Genomic DNA, 11,198 nt, shown 5'->3' with positions numbered 1-11,198 from the left:
TATGTATGTATGCATGTATGTATGTATGTATGTATGTATGTATGTATGTATGAATGTATATATGTATGCATATATGTATGTATATCAGCTGAGGATGTAAATGATGGCGAGAAAACTGAAAAACTGATGTTTTCAAACAAAGTCCTTGGCGATATTTGTTCTGCACTGAGTTACAGAAACTCCCCTAGTGACTCTCGACATTGGGAAAACAGTGACTCAGTAATTGGCTCACTGAAAACCTGTAACCAACGATTGCAATTATTTACCAGTTGTTATATATAAAATGAGAGCATAGGTGTACTCGTGGCTGTCTGGTTAAGAAGTTCGCTTAGCAACCTCTTGGTCCCGGGTTCACTCCCACTACTTACGGAAAAATGTCTGCTATTATAGTTGCGGGATGATCAAAGTGTTGCGAGCGGATTTGGAAGGAAACTGTCCGGCAACCCACTATATACATACATCCGTACGCACACATAAGCGCTCATTGTTCTCGACCAGTCGGGCAAAACGATCGGTGGGAGTTCTACGGTAGCAATATACGGATATTAGCTATGGCGGTACATATTCTAAAATTGGAACGATACAGAGAAGATTAGCATGGCTCCTGAGCAAGGATGACACGCAAATTCGTGAAGCGTTCCATATTTTTTATAAGGCGGCGAGCTGGCAGAAACGTTAGCACACCGGGCGAAATGCTTAGCGGTATTGCGCCTGTCTTAACGTTCTGAGTTCAAATTCCGCCGAGGTCGACTTTGCCTTTCATTCTTTCGGGGTCGATAAATTAAGTACCAGTTACACACTGGGGTCGATGTAATCGACTTAATCCGTTTGTCTGTCCTTGTTTGTCCCCTCTATGTTTAGCCCCTTGTGGGCAATAAAGAAACAGATATGTAACAGGATGAAAGGTCCCCGCACTGGATGGGTGCAGCGCGCATCCTTTACATTAAGTATTAATCGAAGGAAAGAGTCCAGACTTCCGATTAAATTCAACAGTATAAATAAGTATTTCTTGATTCGTAATATATACATTTTTTTCTTTCTGGGCGAATCGGCAGCCTAGGAGCTTATCGCAGTGGTCAAATGGAGTGAGCTAAATCCTGTCCGTTCAAGCATAGCGGAGATGCGCCACGAGTAGCAGCTTGAGAGAGCTGATGGAGTCACGTCTGTCCTGTTCAGCTGCCGGCGTTCAAGATAGCGATACGAGGGAATTTCGCTGGAGTTAGTTTTCTACGCATGCGCATGAGGGAACTTCCGGCAGGCCTCCTGGAAGACTCCAACTCCAAGATGGCGTCACTTCAGATATCTAGAGGTGGATAACAGCGACGACGTTCTCGGAGAAACTCTGGGCATTGATGAGGATGAACTTGCTGGTCCGTTTTGGAGGACTTTCCGTACGACCATGGATAATTTCCAGGAATCCGTAGTCAGGCAGTGCTGCCGAGGAGCGCTGCCAGTTCAAGACTAAAACCGTGCAGGTACGGAAGTGCTGTCCAAGACGGGACTGTCCGAGATGCGCACAGAGCAACGAAACCGTTCTGTATGCAATCCAGTTTCTTTATTACCCACAAGGGGCGAAAATCCGTTCTCTATGCATTCGTGCAGTGTCCGGGTGTCATCCACTTGTGGAATGATGTCGAACAACTCTGGTGGAGGAGGAATCCGACTATCGACCGAAACCATCGTGAGGATCTCCCTACCATCCACAAGGTAGGGCAGGCGGCGAGGGCGGTCAGGGAGTAGTAAGGGCCCTCGGGCATAACTGTTTACCGGGCCTCTTAGAATTGATATCAGTTGAGTTAACGTGTAGAGTGCGGGCCCCTCAGAGCTCTGGGCTCTTGGGCATTGCCCTATTGACCGACGGCTCAGTCCGCCCCTGGCAGGTGGTGTTTCTCTGTCCAGTGGCTATGGCGAAAGAAGGTATGTGGTGGACAAGGCTGAAAGGATCGAGGAAAGACACCTGCCTCTACGGTCAAACTCTCATCGACTTTTGAAAGTTCCACTTGGAAAGGAAATTGAGAGAGGACAGGAAAGTGCTGTCTCCCACTGAATTTATAAAAAGATTCGCCAGCCTCGTCTGGCACCTGTGTCGGTGGCACATAAAAAGCACCCACTACACTCACGGAGTGGTTGGCGTTAGGAAGGGCATCCAGCTGTAGAAACATTGCCAGATCAGACTGGGCCTGACGAAGCCTACCAGCTTCACAGACCCCAGTTGAACCGTCCAGCCCATGCTAGCATGGAAAGCGGATGCTAAACGATGATGATGATGATGATGATGATGAGTGGCTGTGGCAAAAAATGGTCAGAACTAACTCTAAATATGTGTCCGTAGATTAGAGGGGGCTGGTACCTTTAGTGGTCAAGGTAATCCTGGATCTGTGGGCTTCCTTAACTGGCTCTAGCTGGAGTGGCTCCTGTATCTGGCGGACTGCATCATTCATGTTATCACGTTTTTGTTTTTATAGACTACTTACGATTTTATTGCATTTTCCTGTCTTCTCATTTCTTTCTCCCCATCCTTTATGCAAACCCCAAAACAAATTGTCGTCTGTCCTTGTGATGCCCCCACCCCCATCTATGTCGTTGCCGTTGTCATCGTCATTATTATTATTATTATTATTATTAGTAGTAGTAGTAGTAGTATAGTAGTAGTAGTAGTAGTGGTGGTGGTAGTAGTAGTAGTGGTAGTAGTAAGGCGGCGTGCTGGCAGAAACGTTAGCACGCCGGGCGAAATGCTTAGCAGTATTTCTTCTGCCGCTACATTCTGAGTTCAAATTCCGCCGAGGTCGACTTTGCCTTTCATCCTTTCAGGGTCGATAAATTAAGTACCAGTTACGCACTGGGGTCGATATAATCGACTTAATCCCTTTGTCTGTCCTTGTTTGTCCCCTCTGTGTTTAGCCCCTTGTGGGTAGTAAAGAAATAGGCATTTCGTCCGCCTTGTCGTTCTGAGTTCAAACTCCGCCGATGTCCACTTTGCCTTTCATCCTTTCGTGGTCGATAAATTAAGTACCAGTTAAGTACTAGGGATCGCTCCCCACAAATTTCAGGCCTTGTGTCTTTAGTAGAAAAGATCATTATTATTTTTAAAAGTTTGATTGTGCCCCAAGCAACTTAAAGTTTCGCAGGCTCGTTACAGTAACCAGCGCCTTCGAGCTTATCTTTGTCTTTGTCCCCTTGGCAATAGGTGTTGGTTTACACACACACACACACACTCACACACACACACACACACACACACACACACACACACACACACACACACGCACACACACAATATACGACGGGCATCTATACGTGTCCTGCTACCAAAATTTACTCATAAGGAAATCATCCCAGGGGTTATAATAAAGACACTTGCCCAAGGTGCTGCGCAGTGGGACCGAACCTGAAACCACATGTTTACAAAACGAACCTTTTAACCACACAACCGTGCCTGTGCTTATATCATGTTTAAAATACATACAAGCGATGAAGTTGATTGCATCGACCCCAGTGCGTAACTGGTACTTAATTTATCGACTCCAAAAGGATGAAAGGTAAAGTCGACCTCGAGAGATGTGAGAATTGAACCTTTCTTTAGACGCAGTATTTCTCAACTATTTTTTCACCTATCGGTCCATTTGACCCCTGTTTTACTCAGGCGGGCCCTCATTACCATTTGATGTTTTAAAAACCCTATTATATTTTTAAGTATATATTATTAGGAATTGTACAAAAAGAATTGTTAAAATAATTTGTGTTGTAGAAATATATATTTCACTACTGCCCACAAGGGGCTAAACACAGAGGGGACAAACAAGGACAGACAAACGGATTATGTCGATTACATCGACCCAGGGCGTAACTGGTACTTAATTTATCGACCCCGAAAGGATGAAAGGCAAAGTCGACCTCGGCGGAATTTGAACTCAGAACATAACGGCAGACGAAATACGGCTACGCATTTCGCCCGGAGTGCTAACGCTTCAGCCAGCTCGCCTGTAGAAATATAACCGATTTCTTGTAGAGAAATTTTGATCCCTTAAGATCAATCATACGGACACTTGTTGAGAACCACTGCTTTAGACGGTCAATGGGGAATAAAATCTTAGTAAAAGAACAAAAAATAAAAATTATAAAAATTAACAGAATTTAATTATATTGTTTAATAAGAATTTTGCGAATTTTTGTAATTTTTTTTGGTCTGCTCCTACCGTCAAATTTTTTCAGACTTTAATTATTTTCTGTTAGCAATCACAACAAAAGCTCTTAACTACTCACTAAACCCTTATATGGTCAGTCGCCATGCGAAAAAGAATGACCAGACATTTCACTGAAAGAACGTGAAGAATTATCTAATTAAAACAATGTCGTTTCATCCCCGCCAGGTAAAAACTTGGTTCGTATGACAAGACGAGCGTCTAAGGGAGATAATCAGTGCAGCAACGGTTTTTTTTTTTTTAATTAAAACAAATTGTTTTTATCAAATTTCAATTAAGTTTTAATAATTACATCTGTTCACTTTTTTTTCCAGTTTCATTGTTATCTTTCTGTCTCTCTTTCTCTCTTTTCTGTCTTCCAGTATTACAGCATTTCTCTCTCACCCAGTTTCTTATGGTGACACGACTCTCCGTTTTCTCTATCTGTCCCCCCCCTTCTATTTCCCATCTTTTGAAAATGTAAGCATTCTCTCTCTCTCTCTCTCTCTCTCTCTCTCTCCCTCATCCTCTTTCCGTCTCCCTCTCTCTCTTTCTCAGCAATGTGCACTTATTTCTCTTTATCTCTGTCTCTCCATATCCTCTCTCTCTCTCAGTAATACGGATATCCCTCCTCTCTCTCCTTCAGTAATGTAAACATCTCTCTCTTTCTCCCACTCCCTCAACACAATCCACACATGTCTGTCTGTCAGTCTGTCTGTCTATCTGTCAGTCTGTCTGTCAGTCTGTCTGTCTGTCTATCTGTCAGTCTGTCTGTCTGTCAGTCAGTCTATCTGTCAGTCTGTCTGTCAGCCTGTCTGTCTGTCTATCTGTCAGTCTGTCTGTCAGTCAGTCTATCTGTCTGTCTGTCTGTCTGTCTCTCTCTCTCTCTCTCTCAATAAATATTAGAAGCAACATGTGTAAAGTTTACAATTATGAAATTCTTAGGAATGGCAGACAGGACATTGTTTCCATCATTACGCACACGCTCATACACATATACATGCACACATACACACACACACATATATATACCTACATACACACATACATACACATATATTTATACACACACCACACACACACACACATATATATATATACCTACATACACATACACATATACTTACACACACACGCACAAACACACACACACACACACACACATATATACTATATATACTTACACTTACATATATGCATACACACACACACACGTACCATTGATAATAATAATAATAATAATAATAATAATATAATAATAATAATTAATTCGTTTATTGGCCACAAGGGCTGACAAAAAAATCAATTAAAACATAAAAGGACAAAACACAGGACGAAAGTTACAAAGGGTTTTTGTCCGTTGGAAAAAAGTCTTTATGGTTTCAAATTTTGGCACAAGGCCAGCAATTTCGAGGAAGAGGTAAACTCGATTACATCGACCCCAGTACTCAACTGGTACTTAATTTTATCGACCCCAAAGGGATGAACGGCAAGGTCAACCTCAGCGGAATTTGAACTTAGAAAGTGAAGACGGACGGAATGCTTAGTAACATTTCGTCCGGCACGCGAACGATCCTGACGGTTCCCTGCCTTTAATCCTCTCCACTGCAGGTACAAGGTCTGAAATTTCGGCGCGGTGTGTGTGTGTGGGGGGGGAGCGTGTTAATCGATTATATCGACCCCCCCCCCCAGTGATCAGCGGGTACTTTATTTTATCGATCTTGGAAGGATGAAAAGTAATGCTGACCTCGGCGACATTCGAACTCGAAACGCAAAACCGGATGAAATGCTGCCAAACATTTTGTTCGGCATGCTCACGATGCTGCCAGCCCACTGCCTTTAGGAGTAGCAATATTAATGGTAACAGCAGCAGCAGCAGTACAAGTAGTAGTAGTAGTAGTAGTAGTAGTAGTAGTAGTAGTAGTAGTAGCAGCAGCAGCAGTAGCAGTAGTAGTAGTAGTAGTAGTAGTAGTAGTAGTAGTAGTAGTAGTAGTAGCAGCAGCAGCAGTAGCAGTAGTAGTAGTAGTAGTAGTTGTAGTAGTAGTAGTAGAAACTTGAATCGTTACTCTGATTATTCTCGTTGATTATTCATAAGCTTAAAAGTAAGCTGTGAGACTGTATAGAAGGGAAAATATTCGCCAACGATATAGAAACAGGATAATCCTATCCCTATATCCGATTAGTGATCGCGGTTTGATTGGTTGTAGACCCCTTCCCCCAAATAAAAAAAACTTTAAGCATTTCGTCTCTTTAATTTTCGTAAATAGGATACGATACATTCTTATATACTTATAGGAGAAACCATAGAATAGGATCACCAGAGCAGAAAGAAAACGGGAGCTGCGCAAATCCGGGGCCAATTCCTTGCCTTCGTTCTCAGCTGACCACCAGTGTCCGACCCGCGCCAGAATCCTCCGAGCGCACCGTGACCCATCTTCTTTTCCCATGAGATGTCCTCGGTCATCGCGGACAACGACGGACGAAAATTATTATGTACTAGCAGTATCGCCCGGCGTTGCACGGGTTTGTAAGGGAAATAACTATAAAGCATTTTTAGAGAGTTATAGCCAAAGAATAGCAAAAAATGCATTAAAAATGGAAAAAAAAATTTTTTTTAAATCGTTGACTCATCGTAGACATTTTTAGAGAGTTACTTCCCTTATATTTAAAAAATATGCATTAAAATGGAAAAAAATGATGGTAAATTATTTTTAAAATCGTAGACTCATCGTAGACGCGCGCTAATACCCAGAAGGGCTCGATATGAATCACGACTATAAGATACCCGGTTTTGGTTAAACTGCACCGCAAAATGTAGGAGTAGTTAGGAATCTAAATTGGAGTAGACAGACACACTACCTTTCTTTTATATATAAAGATTAAACACTTTGAAGTATTGAAGGTAGCTAGTCTTAATGAAGTATAGGTGTTTATAAAATACGGAATGGTCTGTTGCTTATTATTTTCGTTTTCCTTATATGACCATATTCCAGTTTCATACAATGTATCGGATCCGAAAGGAACTATTTGATAACAACGACACGAAAAGTTGTACAAAGATTAACTGAAAATATTTTAAAATAAAGATTCTCACTACATTTGTATGGATGGAAGCACTCCGTCAGTTACGACGATGAGGGTTCCGGTTGATCCGACCAACGGAACAGCCTGCTCGTGAAATTAACGTGTAAGTAGCTGAGCACTCCACAGACACGTGTACCCTTAACGTAGTTCTCGGGGATATTCAGCATGACACAGAGAGTGACAAGGCCGGCCCTTTGAAATACAGGTACAACAGAAACAAGAAGAAAGAGTGAGAGAAAGTTGTGGTGAAAGAGTACAGCAGGGATCACCACCATCCCCTGCCGGAGCCTCGTGGAGCTTTAGGTGTTTTCGCTCAATAAACACTCACAACGCCCGGTCTGGGAATCGAAACCGCGATCCTACGACCGCGAGTCCGCTGCCCTAACCACTGGGCCATTGCGCCTCCACTACTACATTTGTATACATCTCGACACACAAGAATCCACCTCAACACTTCGCGTCCCTTTATATTTTAAATCAAAAAAGGATGATGTTATGTAAGACCTTCAGAAAAAAAAACTTTAAAGACATTTATTAAGGTAAATTAAATAGGTTTCAAAGCAAGAGGATTTGCCTCGAATAGTTTTATAGACAGCTCTTTGCTTGCTTACAGGTAACACCTTCCTTCATGGTTACCTGCCAGTCGCCTTCTTCTCCAGGATCCTCGCATGTAACCGTGAGACTTACCTGAGAGTTTGATATTCATTAGATAACATTAACAACTCGTAGCTCAAATTTAATCAGTGATACAACTTTAAAATGACAAATAGTCAATAGACAAGAGCGATTTTAAGATATAAATCTGTACTTAATGCAGTTATCACAGATGATATTATTAACAATTATAAAATAGGTTTGTCCATTACGCAACACGCTACGTTAACGGTTCCAGTAAGTGTAAGCTTAGACTTTCAGAAAATCATAACATCCAGGTACAGGCTCTGCAAATTTTAACAAAAGATCGATATTTCCCACTACCACTTGGCTAAAATAGTTTAAGCCGGAAAGATGGTGTTATTCATCAATATAAAAACTCCTCTGAACTTATTTGTTTTCGCGTGTTTTATAATTGTGATATTTAATACATAAATATACCACGTGACACAGGTAAGTATATCATGTTCTGTTTATGTCGATTAAATTCATGAATACGCGACACGTTTTCTAATGATTTTTCGGTGATTAATCCAATCCCTGTGGACTGAACTAATTTCGGGCCTTGTGCCTAGAGCAGGGAAGAAATAGTTAGATTACTTCGAAGCAATGAAGGTCTAAACGAGTGGTTCTCAACCATTTTTTTCTCTATCGACTCTTTTGATTCCTATTTTACTCAGGTGAACCCTCACAGCCATTCGATGGTTTTAAAAATCCTATCGTATTTCTATAATTATATGTTAGTCGTCGTCGCTGCCGCCACCGCCGCCCTCTTCATATATCGAACTCCTGGACCGCATTGATGACACTACAGCGAAAGTCTTTCCAGCTAAGCGCAAGTTCTCCGGCTGCTTTGCCCTTTTTGTCCAACCAGCTCTTGATATTCTCCACCCATTGTATTCTTTGCCTGCATCTTGATCTACTACCCTCTACTCTTCCTTCCATGATAATGTTTCCCAGACCTCTGCTTCATCGAATATGGCCGAAATAGACGAGATTTTGTTAAGGAGTTACCTTTCACTTGTTGCAACACCCATTCATTTGTCCGGTGGTTCTTGTAAGGGACTCTTAGCATTTCCCTGTAAACTCACATTTCAAACGCATTGATTGAATTCTCTTCAAATTTGTTCAGAGTCCGTTATAATTAGGTTTTGTATAAAAATTGTTAAAATATTTTGTGTATTATAGAAATAAAGAAAAAAGTACCCCTAACCCCTTCGGTCATAAATGACCATGAGATTGCACCTAGAAATTCCCCTCTGAGGCACAAGTCCGAGGTTGTTGTTTATGGAAGGCCAACAATCACCCATGCATACCAGCCACTCCTCTCCACGCCACTGGTGTTATCCAAGGGAAAGGCAAAGGCTGATACAGCTTCGCACCAGTGACATCGCAACTCATTTCTACAATGAGTGAACCGGAGCAATGTGAAATAAAATGTCTTGCTTAAGAACACAACACACAGCCCGAGAATCGAACTCACTACCTCATGATTGTGAGCCCGACGCTCTAACCAACTGAGCCATTCGCCTTCACATTGTAGTAATATAACCAATTTATTACGCATAAATTTTAGCAGCAAAATCCTACGTGGACCCGCAAAGGTTATCTGGACCCCAGTTGGGAACTCTTGGTCTAAAAGGTGTCCAGGTTTTGGAGGTGATCCACAAGTATTAACAATCACTAACGATGCCATAGATTCAAGGCTACATCTTGCGCAAAATCTTTACACTACTGGACAAAGCTATGAAACAAAAAGCCTCGAGCGAAAATATCTATCGTTCCATCGGCCATCTTGTTTGATTTTACGAATAGGAAATTTGTTCAAAAGAAAGGTGAAAAATCATTGATTGATTTATTTGGTAAAGATATAAGTGTGTGTGTGTGTGTGTGTGTGTGTGTGTGTGTGCGTGCGTGTGTGTGTATGTGAGTGTGTGAGTGTGTGTGTGTGAGGGAGTGTGTGTGTGTGTGTGTGTGTTTGGGTATGTGTGTGAGTGTGTGTGTGAGTGTGTGTGAGTGTGTGTGTTTGGGTATGTGTGTGTGAGTGTGTGTGTGTGAGTGTGTGTGTGTGAGTGTGGTGTGTGTGTGTGTGCGTATGTATGTGTGTGTGTGTGTGTGTGTTTGTCGTCACCCCACCGCTTGACACCCGGTGTTAGTGTGTTTTTGTCCTCGTAACTTAGCGGTTTGGGAAAAAGAGACCGATAGCATAAATACCAGACTTTTAAAAATATAGTCCTGGTATCGATCTATTCGACTAAACCCCTCAAGGCGGTGTCCCAGCATGGCCGCAGTCTAATGGCTAAAGCAAATTAAAATTAAACCAGAAGGCATGTTTATGGACAATAACAGCTACAAGAATATTGTTTCCGATCTCATAATTTTATTTTTTATTTTCTTCCTTATAAGGAATAATTTATTCAGTGGTTTAATTCATATCTGTTCCTAATTTATGTCAACGACGTTAACATATTTTCTACTTTACAGATTTAATTGTATTTGAGCCAGTGAAGGTACCACTCCCCGGTCTCCCGACCTGCATTCTAGAAATAACAGCCAAATGTCACTCCTTACCGACTTTAAAATGGTGGTACATATTGGATGATGTAGTCTCAGGTACACCATGCCGTAAAAACAGTGTTTATGGTCATAGATTGATCGTAGTTGATTAAAGGTTTGCTCAATCAAATCTGACTCGAGCTTTAACTACGACTGTTTGTGATTAAATTTCTGTGTGTTTATGAGAGGAAGTTCAACAAAGACGTGGTGCACACCTGGTGGTCAGCTATCAAAGGGGAGACAATCCATTCTAGATTAACTAAAGTAGAAGTGAGTTTGGAAGTTTGAAACATTAATCAGTGTTTCGTCGAGTCTGTTTGGCCTCGTAGATGCAGATGCGGATCCACTGTGGATTTGTGAATTCTTTCGGCCTCCATCCATTGTCTTGCCATTATAATGCTGGCTGCCACTCCTCGCTGCTCTCAACAAGATCATAAAGCATGGCCTAGACGCCGCAGGCTTCCTTTCCCATTTGAAGCAATGGAGTTGGACAAAGGGAACGGTAAAATGCCAGATGGCATGACAGTTTCCCCGTCCTGCAGTGGTAGGCTCCTCATCTGGGATGTCACATGTCCAACGGCAATCCGGTGTGTTCGACTGCCAAGTCAAGGCTTCGCTACTCGGCATGCCGAAAAGAGCAAAACTTCAAAGTATCGGCCGTTCTCTGACAAGATTTGTGGTCAAACCCGTAGCAGTGGTTGGCCCCCGGATAACATATCTGCT

At 42.1% G+C, this 11,198-nt stretch overlaps 1 non-coding gene across 1 annotated transcript; it reads left to right on the top strand.

Moving 5' to 3' along the window:
* The first annotated feature begins 545 nt into the window (after window positions 1-545).
* On the top strand, window positions 546-649 carry LOC115231010. The gene has a single exon (XR_003883480.1). It is a non-coding gene; the product is annotated as a U6 spliceosomal RNA (small nuclear RNA).
* Window positions 650-11,198: the final 10,549 nt, after the last annotated feature.

Source organism: Octopus sinensis, unplaced genomic scaffold (genome assembly GCF_006345805.1).
Source record: "Octopus sinensis unplaced genomic scaffold, ASM634580v1 Contig17136, whole genome shotgun sequence".
NCBI lineage: Eukaryota > Metazoa > Mollusca > Cephalopoda > Octopoda > Octopodidae > Octopus > Octopus sinensis.
Note: the sequence above shows the minus strand (reverse complement) of the source record. Positions and strands in the feature narration are given on the sequence as shown.